This window comes from Maylandia zebra, linkage group LG1, assembly GCF_041146795.1.
Source record: "Maylandia zebra isolate NMK-2024a linkage group LG1, Mzebra_GT3a, whole genome shotgun sequence".
NCBI lineage: Eukaryota > Metazoa > Chordata > Actinopteri > Cichliformes > Cichlidae > Maylandia > Maylandia zebra.
The window spans coordinates 26,024,782-26,042,089 of record NC_135167.1 but is presented as its reverse complement, the minus strand read 5'-3'; the positions used below and the strand labels follow the sequence as shown (position 1 = coordinate 26,042,089).

General features: G+C 37.4%; 1 long non-coding RNA gene across 1 annotated transcript; it reads left to right on the top strand.

Moving 5' to 3' along the window:
* The first annotated feature begins 434 nt into the window (after nucleotides 1-434).
* LOC143416484 (uncharacterized) lies at nucleotides 435-1,512 on the top strand. The gene is made up of 3 exons (XR_013096923.1): nucleotides 435-601; nucleotides 832-916; nucleotides 1,399-1,512. It is a non-coding gene; the product is annotated as an uncharacterized LOC143416484 (long non-coding RNA).
* The last annotated feature ends 15,796 nt before the right edge of the window (nucleotides 1,513-17,308 follow it).

Below are 17,308 nucleotides of genomic sequence, written 5' to 3'. Positions count from 1 at the left end.
GGTGATTTTCAACAGGAACAAGAAAGCCCAAATAGACTTTACCAGGAAACATACTTACAAACAAACTCATCACTCTTCTAGCTCCTTGTTGGAAAATTGCCAAAACTGATGCGCTTTAAAAAGAAATAGAAAAGGAAAAGAAAAGAAATGTTGGTTTGTCAAGACTGCATTATTTTTTTCAGTTTAGGTTGAGTTACGTTGCTTTAATTAGCTGCTTGTCTCACATGCTGCCTCTCAGATGTGGTAAGGTGTATATTATGAGAGTGCAGTTTGTGTTTGACAGTGAAATTATCCATCTCTCTGTTTGCTGTGTGTGTGTGTGTGTGTGTGTGTGTGTGTGTGTGTGTGTGTGTGTGTGTGTGTGTGTGTTACCCGATTAACAGACTTTTGCACAATAAAAGCAGTAAATGCAGCAGCAGTGACCCACTTGCCCTTGCAGCCAACAACGTAACATTTAGATGCTTTCTTTTCTTTGAGACATTTATTTTATTTTATTTGCCAGAGCTGCTCTAACTTGAACAGTTCTGGGAAGTAAAACAAAGAGCACGCTGTGAGGCCGTTGGTCATTCTTTGATTGAGGGCATCTAAAACAAGCCGCAAGGTAAGTTTCATTCCATCAATTTGGATGAGAATGGCTGGATGGATAAATGCTGTTAGATTTGAAGGATCACAACAATTAGTCTATGATGTAAAATATGAAACTACTGTCAACTGATGTGATTATCTATAAGCGAGCTTTTGCTCAGTCTGTATCTGTAGTCTCTCCCTGCTGCTTTCTGTTTCACCACGTTTCACGTCTTCGCTGTTTGTTTTTTTCTGTCTGTTTTGCAGAGAAAACACATACATGAAGTGAACTGGAGCAAGAGACTGAAAAACAGCAACAGATGCTCTCGCAGTAAGCTGTGCTGAAACAAATGTACATAACTTGGGTTAACAATAATCTTTGGTTTGTTTTAAATGTATTACTATTATTATCATTAATAGTTTTCTGGGATAGTGGGCTTTCTTGCTTGTTTAGATTTACTTTTAGACTACTCTTTATACTGAAGAATATTGTGAATATTTAGTATTTAGTATTTTAGTTTTATGTAATTGAATGCTGTATATCGTTTGTGCATTCTGGATGTCAAACACAACCAGGGACAGGGGACTGAAATTAGCAATAGCTATAAACTCTGTGTGCAGCACAACAGTTTCATTATTTGCACTGGAAAGCTGTCAAACGGCATTGTCCCTTTTAAATAAATAAATAGAAACAGAACAATATGTTAGTTCATTTTACCACAAACCCTGTACTACACCAATGTCAGTACAAACAGAGATTATGACTTCATTTTCTGTTGCATTCGCTATTGCTCTTTGTTCTTGACTTTACCTTTTTTGTCTCTGTTTGTGTAGGATTACGCAACACCTCTAGCTGGCGAGGAATTTGCAGGCAAACTATGTGGGTTGGATTTGGAAAAAAAAACAAAGTCATAATGTTGAAGACACAATAAAAGACGAATGCCTCTCTAAAAGACGAATGCCTCTCAACTGCAACAAGCTTCTTTAATATTTCCTTGGTTACCATGGCTACTTGTGTCGTCACAGCAATGACATCCAGAGAACCCGTGGTTTCATTATGTCTATTGGATGCGTTGATGGACTCCTGTTGACGCTTTCAGACTGCTTTGCATAAGAAAAAATTAACTTTAACGCGCACCCTCTTTGTTATACCGCGACCAAGCATCAGTATGTGATGGCTATTCCATATGATGCCCATTAAAGAAAAAAAAATGCTCTATTATTTTAATGGAGATAAAGGAAATCCTGTCTTATTTTGATAAGCGTCATTAATTTAGCGTCATTAATTTAAGTGAGAGGTACATTCCACTACTACGAGCCACTATTATGGCTTACAAGACTGCCTGCTCAACACTTAACCTGCTAAACTTATAATTGTTTCATCTGCATAACTTTCCTTCCAGGTGAACATAGCTGTAAACTATAACCTATAAGAGGGGGATAAATTCACGCAGTTTTTCCATAGGCTGCCCCTAGTTAAGTAAGTTACTTATTAATTTCAGAATAAGTGACACCAGATTTCCTGAGAAAGATACAGCTGCTCCTCCACCTTTCTGTCTAAGGAGAAGACTATGAAGTCAGTGAAGGAGAACATCCTCAGCTGTGTTTGTGCATAAGCAGCACATTACTGAAACTTTTAACAGACTCTGCCTGCACCAAAAGCGATGACCTCCCCCGCTGTGCCTGTATCGCCAGCACATCTGCCGCCGTTGCAGATGACGACAAAAGTCTGTTTGATCAGCAATAGCAGTCTGAAAGACTAAACAAACTCAGCAAAGATCAACCTGTTGGAACCAGCTTCAAATCAGTGATTAGCGAATCTCCTCCATCCCCACCAGATTAACTAGTTGAGCCATGACCTGATGTGTCCATCACTGAGGTGCTTCAATTGTGTGACAAGAAATAAGTATTTCTGCAAAAAATTGGAAACCAGGACTCGTACAGTTTTTCTTTTTTTTTTTTATGTTAGGTTGTTTCACAATTGTATTTTATGATTGGATTTGTTTCCATTGCAAGTGACTCAATCATTAACTTTCAATCTATGCATTTGAGAAAGGAAAGATATTTTGCAACACTGAGCATGCAAAATGTAAGGGTTTTTTTTGGAGGTTTGGCTCCAGTGAGAAGCAACATCATATAGTAGAACCCCAGATGAAGGTAGGTGTTAATGACTGAATCCCCCTAAACTCTGGATTCTGGTGGAGATGGGGCAAAGTAAAATAGTAAAATAGGAAGTAAGAAAATAAAGCACGAAGAATAACTCAATAGAGGGAGTAAAGATTTAACATGGGATAGTAGATCGTACTTTTTTTAAATATTACTCACTGATGATTTTTATCCTGGGATGAAAGGTTGAAATGTGCTTTTGGTTAGATCTAGTACAGTTGCAGAATTGGACATTATCCCTATTAAAAATACATCAGATCCACATTTATTCATGATCTGTTGCTCATTACGATTTCGCCGCATAAGGTTTTTAAAAAAATGTGTTTTTAAATCCATCTCTACCCCCCATTTCGGTTCCGCTCACACACATTACACTTTTTATTGTTCTACTCTCCATGTGCAGCCCTTGCAGTGATTTTTGCACTAAGCAACTTTTGTGCAGTGTACTGTTCAAAAGAAGACAATGTGATTGTAGGACAGGCTCAGCAGCAAATCCAAGCAGAGATCAGGGAAAATGCGAGGATGATAAAAATAAATAAATAAGTAAATACATAAATCAATAAAAATGCTCTTTGGTCTGACAGTTTTCAATGATGATAACTAGGACTCAGGGTGCACCAGACAGCATTTTGTTTTGGCCCTGAGTTTGATTGACAAATAATGGCCCCACAGTTGTTGTTTTTCTTAGCTCGGCACATAGTGTGTAACGGACACCCATTTCACCAGTTTGTGGCATTGGGGAATAATTACAGGAGGCCGCCTGAGGTAAGGCCTGGCAGAGTTTGTTCGTTAGTGATGAGGGAGAAGGGTGGAGGAGAGAGGCCTGCGGAGGGTAGATATCTTTGCTCTGCACAACAACAACACAAAAACGAGAGGGTTCTTGCTATAGCTGAGCTCAATGCAAACTAGCAAACTAAACACTTTCCTTAAGCAGAACCACTTCTCTCAGCCATATTCCACACGTTGCAGGCGTTCTTCTGGCTCTTCTGAATAAATAAACAACATAATGCACATGAACACATGAACATGAACAATCCATTTGATATTTACCTTAATTGTATGGAGGTTTCTGGGGGGGGGATGCCACAAGGGGTTATGGTTACTTCCACATGCATGCACACTAATACCATGCAGTCATCACGCTGAATGAACCGAAGATGTGCAGCAGAGCAGTATTAATTCACCAAAGTATGCTGAGCACAAAACAAAGACTAATAGGACAACTGTCAGCTTAACTGACAGAAGACATTTTTGTTGCTATGTTAGTGTGCTTGTTCCACCGTCTGTTATCTGGTAACAGAGGTGGGAAGTAATGAAGTACAAATACTTTGTTACTGTACTTAAATAGAATTTTCACGTAGTAGTACTTTACTTGAGTATTTATTTTTCTGAGAACCTTTTATAATGACTCTTTATATTTTTAAACAAATATTTGTACTTTCTGCTCCTTACAATTTCAAAACAGGTTTGTTACTTTTGGTTTAACGTACTTCAACAAAGTTATTATTTCACCACTGAAATGCAATTTCAGCCTAAACAGTAATGTATGAAATGTAATCCTGGTTGCATATTAATCACCAGAGGGAGAAATTTGTGCCAGTTGGTGGTTAAAGAGGGCTGCTGTTTTTGTTTATTTATTTATTTTATTATTATTTTTTTGCCACAACACGGAAATGACAGGTGTACTTCAGCTAGCTAGCGCTACAGAAGACGAGCAGGCATAAAGGGAGTAACATGTTGTAGCAGGTAATTTCAAATTCTGCGTTTCTATCAACTCGAGAGACATCAGTAAACATACAAACAGTTTGTATGCAGTTTGTCTTACAGTGTGTGGCTAGCTAAAGGGAAAGAGAAATAACTTCACTCAGAGATGGAGAAACATGAGATAGAGGACAGGAGAGGGAGAAGAGAGGTTAGATTCACAGGTAAGAACTACTCAGTGTAAGACCAAGCCCATCAAAAAATAGCCAGAAAATTCTGATTTTTTTGGAACTGTGATGTTTATTAACCCTTATAACAAAATCAGTTTTTTTCCTATATCATGTTGTGTATGATATATATATATATATATATATATATATATATATATATATATATATATATATATATATATATATATATATCATACAATGTATCATATTTGATACATTGGGCATTTTTGGCAACTTTTTGTTAACAACAATGTTAATTTTAGACAAAAAAAAGAGTTTTGTCCATAACATTTTGAAATAGTTCAAGCTGAGTACATTTATTAGAATTAAAATTTAGACTAAAATAAAGTTTGTATTCCCACCTACAAGTATTATTTTATTACTACATTAATATAGCGCATGGTTCAATTAGCTTTGCACAAAAATAGCTGGCGCCTCGACGCAACTGTTGTTGTGATTTGTATATAAATAATAAAATTTAGTTGAATAGAAACATCCTCCAAAGAGCTACTTTTTACTTTTTTACCTTGAGTACATTTCAGAGCCGGTACTTTTTCACGTTTACTTGAGTAAAGAAGTTAAATCAGTACTTCAACTTTTAATAGAGTAATTTTTACTATTAATATCTTTACTTCTACTTAAGTATATAATTTCTGTACTTTTGCCACCTCTGCCTGTGAATGATTTTAAATCACACCAGAGAATATTATATTAAATCCAGATCTTAAGGCATTAAGCTACAGCTGTGGCTACAACTGTAGCTTGCCTTCACCAGTGTATGAATGTGCAACGTGAGAGTGAATGAATAGTGGTATTGTAAAGCGCTTTGAGGGTTCTTGCTTTGAGGGTATAGCAAGACCCCTCTCGTTTTGTGTTGTTGCTGTCCCGAAAAGCGCTATATAAATGCAATCCAGTATCATTATTATTATTATTACAGATAACATTCTGAGAAAGTAAGATTAAAAGAACAAGAAAATAAAGAAAGAAGTTCCTTGTACTAACATAGCTCTCAAAAGTTCAAGGATTCACCAGTCCAGTGATGACTTTTTATCTTTTTATGATAGCTTTTTATCATTTTAATCAAAGACGGAAGGTGTTGTGCTTTGTGTTCACTCTAAAGTTGGCATCATGCAATAATTGCTATGTGTTATGTAGCAGCCATCGCTGCCAGTGTGTGTAGTTAATATCATTTAGTTGGAAAGTACACAAATACTATTTACATTTCTAATAAAAGAAACAAATTGAACATTGAACTTCCCTGATTTTCTGATTGTCACTTGTGGATTGTTTCCAGTTCCAGTGGGCAAGGCTGATAGATCAGACAACAGGTATAAGGGAGCCCTTAACTCATGTAGCACAAGTAAGTTGAGTGCCTGCAGTGATTATGCGTTTGCACTGCAAGAATTGTAGATAGGCATTGGACACAAAAGTCACCAGCTGGACAGCTGGGGTTAAAAGGCTTTTGTTATTCAGACATACAGTTAACAGCAGGAAACCAGTTAACAGGCAAGGCAACCTCAGAGATAAGAACACTAAAAGAAAAAATAAATGCAACCCATAGCATCTGATAAATGACTTATATACTCCAACACTAATGAGCTGAATCAACACAGGAAACTGTCTAGAGTGTGAGAGCAGGGCCTAAAAGGAAAATACACAATACTAAACAAAAAACACAGACTGGTACACTACTGAACCACTTGTGACAGATGTTAACAATGTAAAAACTCTGAAAAATAAAATTCTCCTAAATGATAATGTGGCATTATAGCAATATAACAGGATTTAAGGACAGGTCAGCCTATACAGACTTTAATACAAAAGCCTGACAGTTATTTGTAAATGAATTTTGCAGCATGAAGTCCTTGTATGGCACTATAGCCTATCTTTTCTTTTCTTGTCATTTTCTTTTTATTTCTTTTCTTTTCTGCCCATTAGTAATTTTAATAGAATCCACGTTTTCCTGCCAGAAAATGTTGAAACTGACACATAATACACTCGTGCTGATAGTGCTACTCTTGAAAACACTAAATTTGCATTTCATGTTGCCCTCTTTTCTTTAGCTGCAGACTGGCTTCCAGCATCCTATTTCTAGTACGTGCATGGAAGTACCATGAAATTGGCCTAACACATTTGCTTTGCTATATTTTTATTAAAACAAAAACTTAGCAGCACAGGTGGATTGAGTTGATGAAGTGTTCCTTCTTGCATCTGTTTTTCAGTAATGAGTCGTATAAGAAGCCACAGATGGAGCCCTAGAATTTACACTGGAGTGTGAGATGCAATTAACTTGTAAAATTGTTGTAACAGCACAACAATAAACAAAATTTTACAACAATAAATAAATATTAATTTCAATATTTTTTTTCAATAAAAAAAAGATTGTTTTTTTTCCAACTTCAAATTTAACTCTTGGGTTGTCCAAAACTCTGCAGACATGATAATCCTTAAGGTCACCCAGTGCTTTATCACCTTGGTGATAAAATCCACTGTTTAAAAACTCATCAAAGCTATATAATATGCATTATATAATCAGATGGCACTTACCAAACATGACCAAACATGATCTACAGAAACCAAGAAAAACAACAATCTTATTGGCATCATGCAATAATTGCTATGTGTTATGTAGCAGCCATCGCTGCCATGTAATTTTCTCCTTACAATATTTGAAAACTGTTTGACTTTTTGTGTTTTGGAGGACAGAGTGTGCAGACAGGAGAGTGTGGATGAATATTTGATGTATTAGCACCACGCAGTCAGGTAACACTATGCACAGACCCCCCATCAGAGAATACTGGGAAAGGTATAGTCAGGATCAAAGGGAACGTGGAACATGGCAGAACGAGGGATCTCAGGGCTTAAAGGCTCATTAAGAATATTACGAAGGTAAGGCTGGGAATTAGGAATCTGGGTATTAGTGCCAAGACAGTCTTAATACAAAACCCTAGAGGGAGGGCTTATGCATGTTTTGCAGGTACAGGTAGGAGATTTAGCTGCAGTTAAAAAGTACTGACCATGTGTCATCTTAGAGTGTGTATGCTTTCTAACCTTGAATTATAAAGATTGCATCCAGGAGGAACACATGCAGTGCTTTAATGTAAAAAATAGAAAAAAGCGATGTTGCCTATTGCCTGTCATGTTAGCAGTTGTTACCTGGCACGTCCTCTGTTGTAATGTTCTGCCATAACAGACGTGAATAGTAATGCATTTTTAAGTGTCTGAAGCAGTGTTCGACAAAATCATGGTTGGCATAACAACCATGTATTCAGGTACTGAATTAAAGTTCCTCTAAATTTAAAGGTGGAAATATAGAGTAACCAGGGCAACCAGAGCCTGGAATGTCCACTAGCAATCAACCAATGAGCGATGACACTTGGAGGTTTACTGCAATCTGAATAGGCTTTCTGTGAGCATTACATTTGCTGTTGTATGCATATATTTTAAAATTTATTCCAGTTTGTGCAAATACGTTTTTCTACTGCATCTAGCATAGATAGCATATATTTTTAGTAGTGTTGCCACGTGTTAACAAGCTAACTGCGCGAACGCGTTGATGCCGTGTAGCCCCACACATGGGGCGATCCGCGGTAACTCGTTAATGGAGATTTGCCGCGTTAATGCAGTTATAGCGTTATTTTAACGAGATTAACGCTGACAGCACTAATTTTTAGTGCTAATTTTTATCAAACCTGTCTTGTTATAGTTTATTGTGTCTTTTTTTGTAATATTTTGAATGCTGTTTTGAAAATACAAATTAAGTGTATAACCACAAAATGTTATGTAAAAATATAACATAATTTCTGATGGTCATTACATGTTAACTAAGGCTATTATAAACATGATTGGATATAAAGACCAATCACTACAAAGTGACGGGCCTGCGGGAAACTTGCCCAGTTGCCTGCTGTTATTCCTGAACCATATGTTTAGTATGTTTTTGGCACCTGCAGAAAAAAGTAACATCATTGTGTTGTCAGCTGTCTTAGATGAAATAATTCACCATAGGGGCATAGAACTGAACTCCTGTGAAAGCAGTACTGAACAGTTTAAACACTACTTTCAACTCTTGGTCAATGGTAAAAACAGAAATCAATCTATCAATTAGACCAACCATTAGCAGAGTTTTAGATGAAGTGAGGATGGCAAGCCAGCTGTTCGCATAACATGTTTCCTCTCCTTTGTTATGAAGTTATGTGTTTTTTTCTGTTATAATGAGATCAGGCAGGTATTCATGGTGTCCATATGCACTGTCAATGCCCAGGGGCAACACTCATTGGTGTATTTAGCAAGTGGAGAAAAAAGATAGAGGGGGTTAGACTGTACCACCATCTGGGCATCGGTGTCAGAATGCAGCAGTGTATAGATGGAGAGCCTCATCCACAAACCTTGGGGGTTAGCAATAGAGGCAAAGCTCTCATTAACATCAAAGCTAATCAGATTCTGAAACATGAGTCTTTGGCAGCCGTGGCTGTGTATCAGTGTTGTGTTCATTTGTAATGAGGTGACGATGATTGAGTAGACCATGCAGACCAGGGGTGAGGCTTTGTCATGCAAGAATGTTTCTAAAATAATGCATCGTCTTGGTAAATTGTTGTGAAGAAAGGGGATTTAGTCAAGAAAAAACAATCCCAGTTGTTTACAGTCTGTACAAAAACAATTACATTTCATACGTGGCCAAATATTTAGATGTACCCCTTTCTATCACCCTAACAGCCAGGCTCAGTTCTCCTGCAAGTCAAACACTGATTTTCAGCACTTCAGCATCTCGCTAGCTCTACAGAAGACGAGGAATCATGAAGGGAGTGACTTCTTTTTAAGTGGCAGGTAATTTCAAATTCAACGTTTCTATCAGCTTAACAAATATCAGCAAACACACAAACTGTTGGTGTGCAGTTTGTCACAGTGTGTTGCTAGCTAAAGGTCTACCTGCTGTACTTCACGGGGAGAGAAAAGAAAGAGAGCTAACTTCAGTCAGAGATGGACAAAGATATAAGACGACAGACAGAACAGGGTAGCAAGAATTATATTTAAAGGTAAGGACATCTCAGTGACCCTTGATAAACTGCAAATGTAATGAATGTAATGTCATCATTTTAATTACATACTGGATCTGTATATAATGTGTTTTGATACATTTTCTCTTTTCATTTTGTGAAACAAGGATTTCCATATGCAGAGAATTTCAGATGCTCAGTACTCACTGGATATGTTCACAGATTTTTACACTCTGCAGAGTTTCAGAATCAGAATACTTTAATAAGCCCTAAGGAAATTATGTGTTTTACAGGGCTTTGCATACTGTTCAGCTCACTTACAGTATAAGAATGCAGGTTTTGCTTTAACAGGCCCATAAATGTGTATACTGTTTTTATGCATGTAGTCCTATGAGTTACACAAGAAACCCATTACAGCCAGTCAAGCACACACAGTCATAATAACACAATGAAGACAGAAACTGAGGAGCGAGATACTGTGTCACTGTGTGTTCATACTTAATTTAACAACGAGAATGATATTACTTGGTAAAATATAGAATTCCCTTTTAAATGAGTACTTCAGCAGTTTGGGAAATACACATTTTGACTCACATGCCGAGAGTGTGACGCCCACAGACTATGACCACTCATGTTTTAAGGCTATCAGAAGGGGTTTGTTGGCTTAGATGGCAATAAAGACCACAGTTGTGAGAAATGAGCAGTCCAAAGAACATCGTCATTTCACACGAGTCAAGTCATGATTTCACAGCCAGATTATAGCCTGTTTTCCTGTGTTCCTTTCATTGCAATATCTCATTCAGAATATCTTCCATCTGTCTTTTTATTTAAAAAATAAATAAACAAAAGTATAGACGCCAGAAAAAGTACAGTATAAATCAGTTCAGTGGTTTAGATAAACTAACACAAAAGCTTACCATTCATAAAAATTCTTTTTTGTTTGTTTCTCGTACGTTAACCCTTTAATATCAATGATAAGAGATTACTGATATTATTGTTGCTGTTTTTATTTTAGTTAGTCATTTCATTAACAGTATACAAAAATACGCATTCTGCTTGTCATGTGTGCCTATTTTATGCCTTGAACATGTGATTTCACATCAATAACTGACAAGGGTTAAGGTTAAAGTTAAATGACACAGAATAAGGTTAGGTCAAGGTGAGGTCAGAAATGTGAGGCTGTCTGTGTCATGAAATGGCATTCAAAAAATCAGAAACTCTGCATGGATAGCATACATAATAATCTGATGTAAATTCATATTACATTTCTTCCACAAACCTCTTTTTTATAAAACAGGGACAAAAACTTTTCATATTCTTTATTATGTATTAAAGACTTGAGGCATATTTTTATTCTTTTATAATACTCTGCTTCTTACTCTTGTGCTCACAGTTGTGTGGGATGTAGGGGAGCAGGTCCCATTGGCATTTGTTATTTAATTGTTAATGTTAAGCACAAGGTTATGTTACTTGTATTTCATGTTGGCCTCACTCTCCTTGTTAACATGAGTCCCAGGGTAAACTTTGTTACAGTGCTGCATGATTCATCAGTGCACCCAGGGTCAGGCAATATATGCTCTGTATTTCTCAGGCATGAAACTAAACACTTAAGGCCTCTGTCAGGAGAATACTAGAGTAGTTGACACTGTTCTTGGACTCCAAAATATTGTTGGAAACACAGTGGGACACTTTATTATATTAATGAAATACTTTCTTCTATTAGAAATTAGAATTCTTAAAAACTGGATTTAATTGCGTCATCATCATTATTATTATTAATGTAATTATCTAATTAGGAGGCCTGCATCGTGACTATCTTGGTTGGACAGTGACACTTTTAAAATAGAAATAGCTAAAGCATATTTGCACATGATGCCATAAAAATGAAAAGAATTAATACCAGCCTTGTGGGGGGGAAAGTTGACAACAAGCTTTGCTGATGTTTCCAATGCAGCATTTGAAAGGGAAGTGTTTCTCTCCAAAGTGGAGAAGGGTTCAGCTGGAACAACTATACTTAAGCAGTTCCCGTGACGAGTGTAACAGATGGTTTACTGTCACATTGATGCTGGCAGCCATAATCCTGCATGCAGTCTGTGTAGTTTTTTCCTCCACATTATCTTGAAACCACAACATTAACAAGAGCATATTCTACCTTTGTGATTCTTTAATTGTTTAACCCTCTGATGCATGAATTATGAAAGCCTTGGTCAAGATTTTTTTCTTAAGTGCTTTTATTCTTCTCAGGACATGAAAAAAAATGTTCAACTCTTTTTTCCCCAAAAATATGTTTTTTTATAAAGTTATAAACTTGTCCACTCCAGTGGACTACATGCGCCTGAGCACTTAGCATGAAATACTGTGAATTTACTATAAAAATTAATTACCTTGTGTTCTATTGTAAATATACAAACACTTGTTTGCTTGTATCCTTTGAAAAACATCTCAGCAATTTTTTTGGAACTTTCAACTCATAAGGCCCCAATGTTTAGACGTAAATAACAAAACCAATCAACAGTCCTAGCTGTGAATCCTACACCTGAATATGGCAAACTATCTCCAACAAGAGAAACATTTTTGAGTCTACACAGTTCTATAACGATGCAGGACAGTATTACCAAGCCCTTAGTAGCATGCTGGAAGAAAACACAAACTGACATCTTAGTCTCTGCATCTCCAAACACTTCTGTGTTCATCACACCTAGGCTGTCCGTAGTTCCTATGTCTCTGTTCTGCTCTGGCAGCCACTCTCATCATCACTGGACTTATCACTGAACTCCTCATCACTGCACTCATCAATGAAATCATCATCACTGGAGCTGGATGGAATTTCCTGGACTATTCTGTACGCTGCCTTATTCTTTGCTGCATTTGAAGTCTACAAAATATGATAAAATAATTATTATAGTAACTCAAACTACAACTGATCTGCACAGAAATATACATTTTAAATGAGTAGCTTATAAATGTAACAATTATATGCTTACTTATAACCAAAACAGTCCCAAAAAACAGTGAGACAATTTATGACTTATGTTAAAAAAATATAGTGGGTAATGCATGATGTCCACTACAGTGGACACATGGTTAATCGTAGTTTTCTACATATTAGACATAACAATTTCTTATTCCAAACAGATAATATCCTTCCCTAGATGTTACTGCATATCATCATATTTTTTTTACCTGTTGGGCTCTTTTAGCATAGAAGAATTGACAGGATATGCCAGCAGTGGTCGGCAGGGGTGACAGTTTGTCTGCCATCTTTGATTCAGAGGAAATTTACTTGCAGTTGCACTAACTGAACACTGAATTGACCTCAATGGAGCATGGCAGCAGAGAGCACTCTAGAGGCTAATATGCAGTTCCACCATAGAAACCAATGCATTAAAGAGATATGTACGTTTTAGTAGCTGTCCACTCCAGTGACCACTATGCATCAGAGGGTTAATCCATTCAAGTTTTATTTTTCATTGCGACAACTTACTAATGTTATGATGAAAATCTAGGTTATTGTTACTGTACACAGAGCAGTGCAGAGTCAACCATGTAGGCTGCCATTAGTGACATTTTTCCATCTCTATTGAAAATACTGAGGGCTGCTACAGCTTTTTATGAAGCCTTAAAGTATTTCTCATGAACACTGTAGCTGGCAAAGAACTAAGGATTTACTCTATTTAGCATCTTTAATGATATTGGAACTGAGGTTGTTATGCTAGTTTGATATTGAGGCTTCCAAGAAAGAAAACAACATTACACAACACATACCTTTCAGTTTTTTATAGACCACGGGTGTTTCCAGGATTGTTTAAATTGGGTTTCAAATAGTAAATGTTTTCAATTTAAATGTAATGTAAAAATTTCTGTAGCCTTTCATTGCACATAATATGATCTAACATTAAATAGTTGTATATTTAAAGTGATGCACCGAGGAGAACAAAACTGTTTGGACAAAACTGTGATCTGTTACTTGCCATCATCCCCCCACTTACTTGACATACTGCTGGGATTGTATAATAACTAGTGCTGTCAAAATTAACGCGTTAATTGTTGAGATCAATGCGAAATGTTTATCACGTTAAAAAAATTAACGCTGTTTTTTTTTAAATTCCCTGTAATCTAAGACCTTTAAACTCATGAGCACCTCTGGAGGAGGGGGCAACAGTGTGCTGTGCTGGCATTTGGCCTGACAGAAATGATTAGAAGAAGAAGAAGTGACACCATGCTACTATCTAGCTAACACTAGCAAACACACGCAAGCATGGATGAGGGCAGACTTTTGGGTGGAAAGTTTCTCTTTAAGAAGTTGCCTGATGGCTTGTTGGACAAAATGAGAGTAAGGTGCACAATTTGCAAAGCTGAATTCAGGTACCACAGAAGCAGTTAATCACTGGTGTATCACCTGAGAGCAAAACACCCAACTGAATCCGCCTCTACGGGACCTCGCCAGTCTACGCTTCAGGAGTATGGTGCTCGTGGACAAATAACAAAAAATGTGAGAGAAAAATTAACCAATTCCTTGGTTGTTTGGATAGCTAAAAACTGCCGACCAGTTAGCATAGTAGAAGATGATGAACTGAGAGAAGTCATTCGCGCTGCATCAGGAGATGTGTGTTACAATCTGCCCTCAAGAGGAACCATTGTGTCGAGACTGCACACTTTGTATGAGGACCAGAGAGCTCAGCAGTCCAGCAAGCTTGTGCAAGTAAGGAACGTCGCTCTCACCGGAGACCATTGGACTTTGGTGAACAACGATAATTACTTGGGGGTCACGGTGCATTTTATTGATAACGACTGGACTGTCCAATCGTTTGCACTAACAGTGAGTAAAACTGAAGAGAGACACTATGCTGAGGCGTGTGCTGATCATTTTCTGAATGTTGCAAACGAATGGAAAATCAAGGACAAGGTAACCACGCTTGGCACCGACAGTGCTCGTAACATGGTTGAAGCCGCCAGACTACTTCCATTTGAACACATGCCCTGCATGGCCCACATACTGCAAAGAATGGTCACAGTTTCTCTTTACGACAGCGCATTTGAAAGGGCTCTGGCCAAACGTTGCAAGATTGTTGGACATTTTAAGCATAGTCCAGCAAACGCTCAGGAATTAAAGGCACAGCAAGCTGCACATGGACATCAAACAGAACCGCTTGTTCAGGACGTTCCAACAAGATGTAACTCCACCCTAGAGATGATCAAGCGGATCCAGAGATGTGGGCTGACCACCATCCTGACTCAGCAAAACAGCAAGGTGACCATGTTGACTGACCAGGAGCTTGACAGAGTGCAAAAGCTGGAGGAACTACTTGAACCTTGCAGGTAAATAATTTCGTTTCTCATGATTGTGTGTCTATCTTTGTGTTCTAGCTTTGTTTTCAAGTATGTTCTCCACCTCTCTGTGTATTTTCATATGTAGTATTTATGTTTGTCTCTGTCTGGTTAATAGAAAAATACAGACTTGATCTTTCTATTCCAGATATGTGACTGAACTGCTGGGGGGAGAGCGGTATGTCTCCTGTTCCATGGTGTTGCCAGCCTTGTGTCATTTGTTCAAAATTATGGAGCCCTCAGATGATGACCCAGTCTACGTTTTGAGGTTTAAGAAGGTTTTTACCACAGACCTAGCTCAGCGGAGGGACAGCAGCAATCTCACATGGCTGAAGATCGCTAATGCCCTCAATCCCAGGTTTAAAGACCTTAAGTGCCTTTCCAAAGATGAAAGAAGAGAGGTGTGGGCTTCAGTACATGACCTTCTGATGGCAGAGACGCATGCACACCAACCATCTGCTCAGACAACAGAGGAACCATCACCAAAGAAGAGCAAGATGTCCATCTGCTTGCTGGGTTCTCCTGATTCAGATACAGAGGAAGAGGAAGATGCTATAGACTGCTGTCTGAATCTGCACAAAGCAGAGCCCAAAATTGACACAGGAGAGTGTCCACTATAGTGGTGGTTAAAGAGAGAAGTAGCACATGCCAGGCTGGCACCTATTGCACGCAAGTACCTGTCAACCCCTGCAACCACAGTGCCTTGTGAGAGATTATTCTCACTCTCAGGTCACATCATTCAAAAGAAGCGTGCTTCTTTGTCATTAGACAATGTAAACAGAATAGTCTGCCTCAGTAACTGGCTGAGTGCAAAGAAGGACTAAGCCAGATTGGTCCTTTGAAGTGAAAAATGTTCAACATTCTGGGTCATTTTGTGTTTTAAATACTGAGTTTTGTGCACCGTTTATTTTTATGGTATTCAATTTAACCTTTAGGCCTGGGTTCGGTCACTGTTGATGGCCTTAAAAGTTTTTTTGTAAGTTTTAACTGTGTTAAAGATTGATGAAAACTATTAAAATTCTCTTTGAATTTCAGCATAAATTATTTGTGTTTATTCTGCATTTACGTCATTGTATTGCATAAATGTCTGTTACAATCTTAAAATATAAACTTGAAAAAATGTAATTGGAGCCAGGTTATTGATCAAGTAATTGCGATTAATCGCGATTAATAACAGAAAATTGTGAGATTAATTAGTTAATTTTTTTAAATCTATTGACAGCACTAAATGATAGTTTATTAACTTATTCATGTTATTCAGAGACACTGCTGTGAAGACGTTTTATTATTTTCTGCTGATGTAGTCAAATAAAACACATGAAAGATGCATTTTTACAAACTGATATTTGTATCCTCAACATTTTATTGTTTATTTAATGTGATAAGTTGCACTACAAAGTAGGTGATTCTTTTAAATGACTCTGTTAGTGATACAGCGGTTACCTGTTGTTTTCCTCCAGGCATTCTGATATATTGTTTGATCTTGTGGCAGCAGTTGTAAAGATATGACACTTGTAATGTTCACTTGACTTTCTTACAGCTTGCTCCCCCAGGGAAGTGTTAGAATTCCTTTCTTTCTACATCTTAACCTGTATTAATAGCTCATTTAGCTCAAGCTCTGTCCACCCACTGTAAAAGTCAGTTGCTCAGCCATGCCTGAAAAAGCCATTATTGAAGCCTACGATTCTATATAATTTGAGAACGGCTCTGGGAACATGACAAAACGGTTTGCACCATTTTTTAAACCCCATGTGGGGATCTAGATTCTGGCCTTCTCCCAGTGTTTGCGTGGGTTCTCTCCAGGTACTCTGGCTTCCTCCCACAGTCCAAAGACATGCAGTTAGTGGGGTTAAGTTAATTGGTAATTCCAAATTGCATATAGGTGTGAATGGTTGTCTGTCCGAAAGACTGGCAACCTGTCCAGCATGTACCCCGCCTCTCACCCTATGAGAGCTGGGATAGGCCCCAATCCCCTGTGACACTGACAAGGATAAGTGGAAGACTATGGATGGATGACATTAGAAAAAAACAGAGGTTTAAGTGATAAGACACGATACAGTAGGGCTCCATCCTTGACATACATCGACACAAGAAGAGATTTAAACTAACATGACAAACAGAGACAAAAGTGACTATGGGTCACTTGAGACATGATAGATAAACTTTGTATATCTTTATATATACATATATATATATATATATATATATATATATATATATATATATATATATATATATATATATATATATATATATATATATATATATATATATATATATATATATATATGTGTGTATATATATATATATATATATATATAT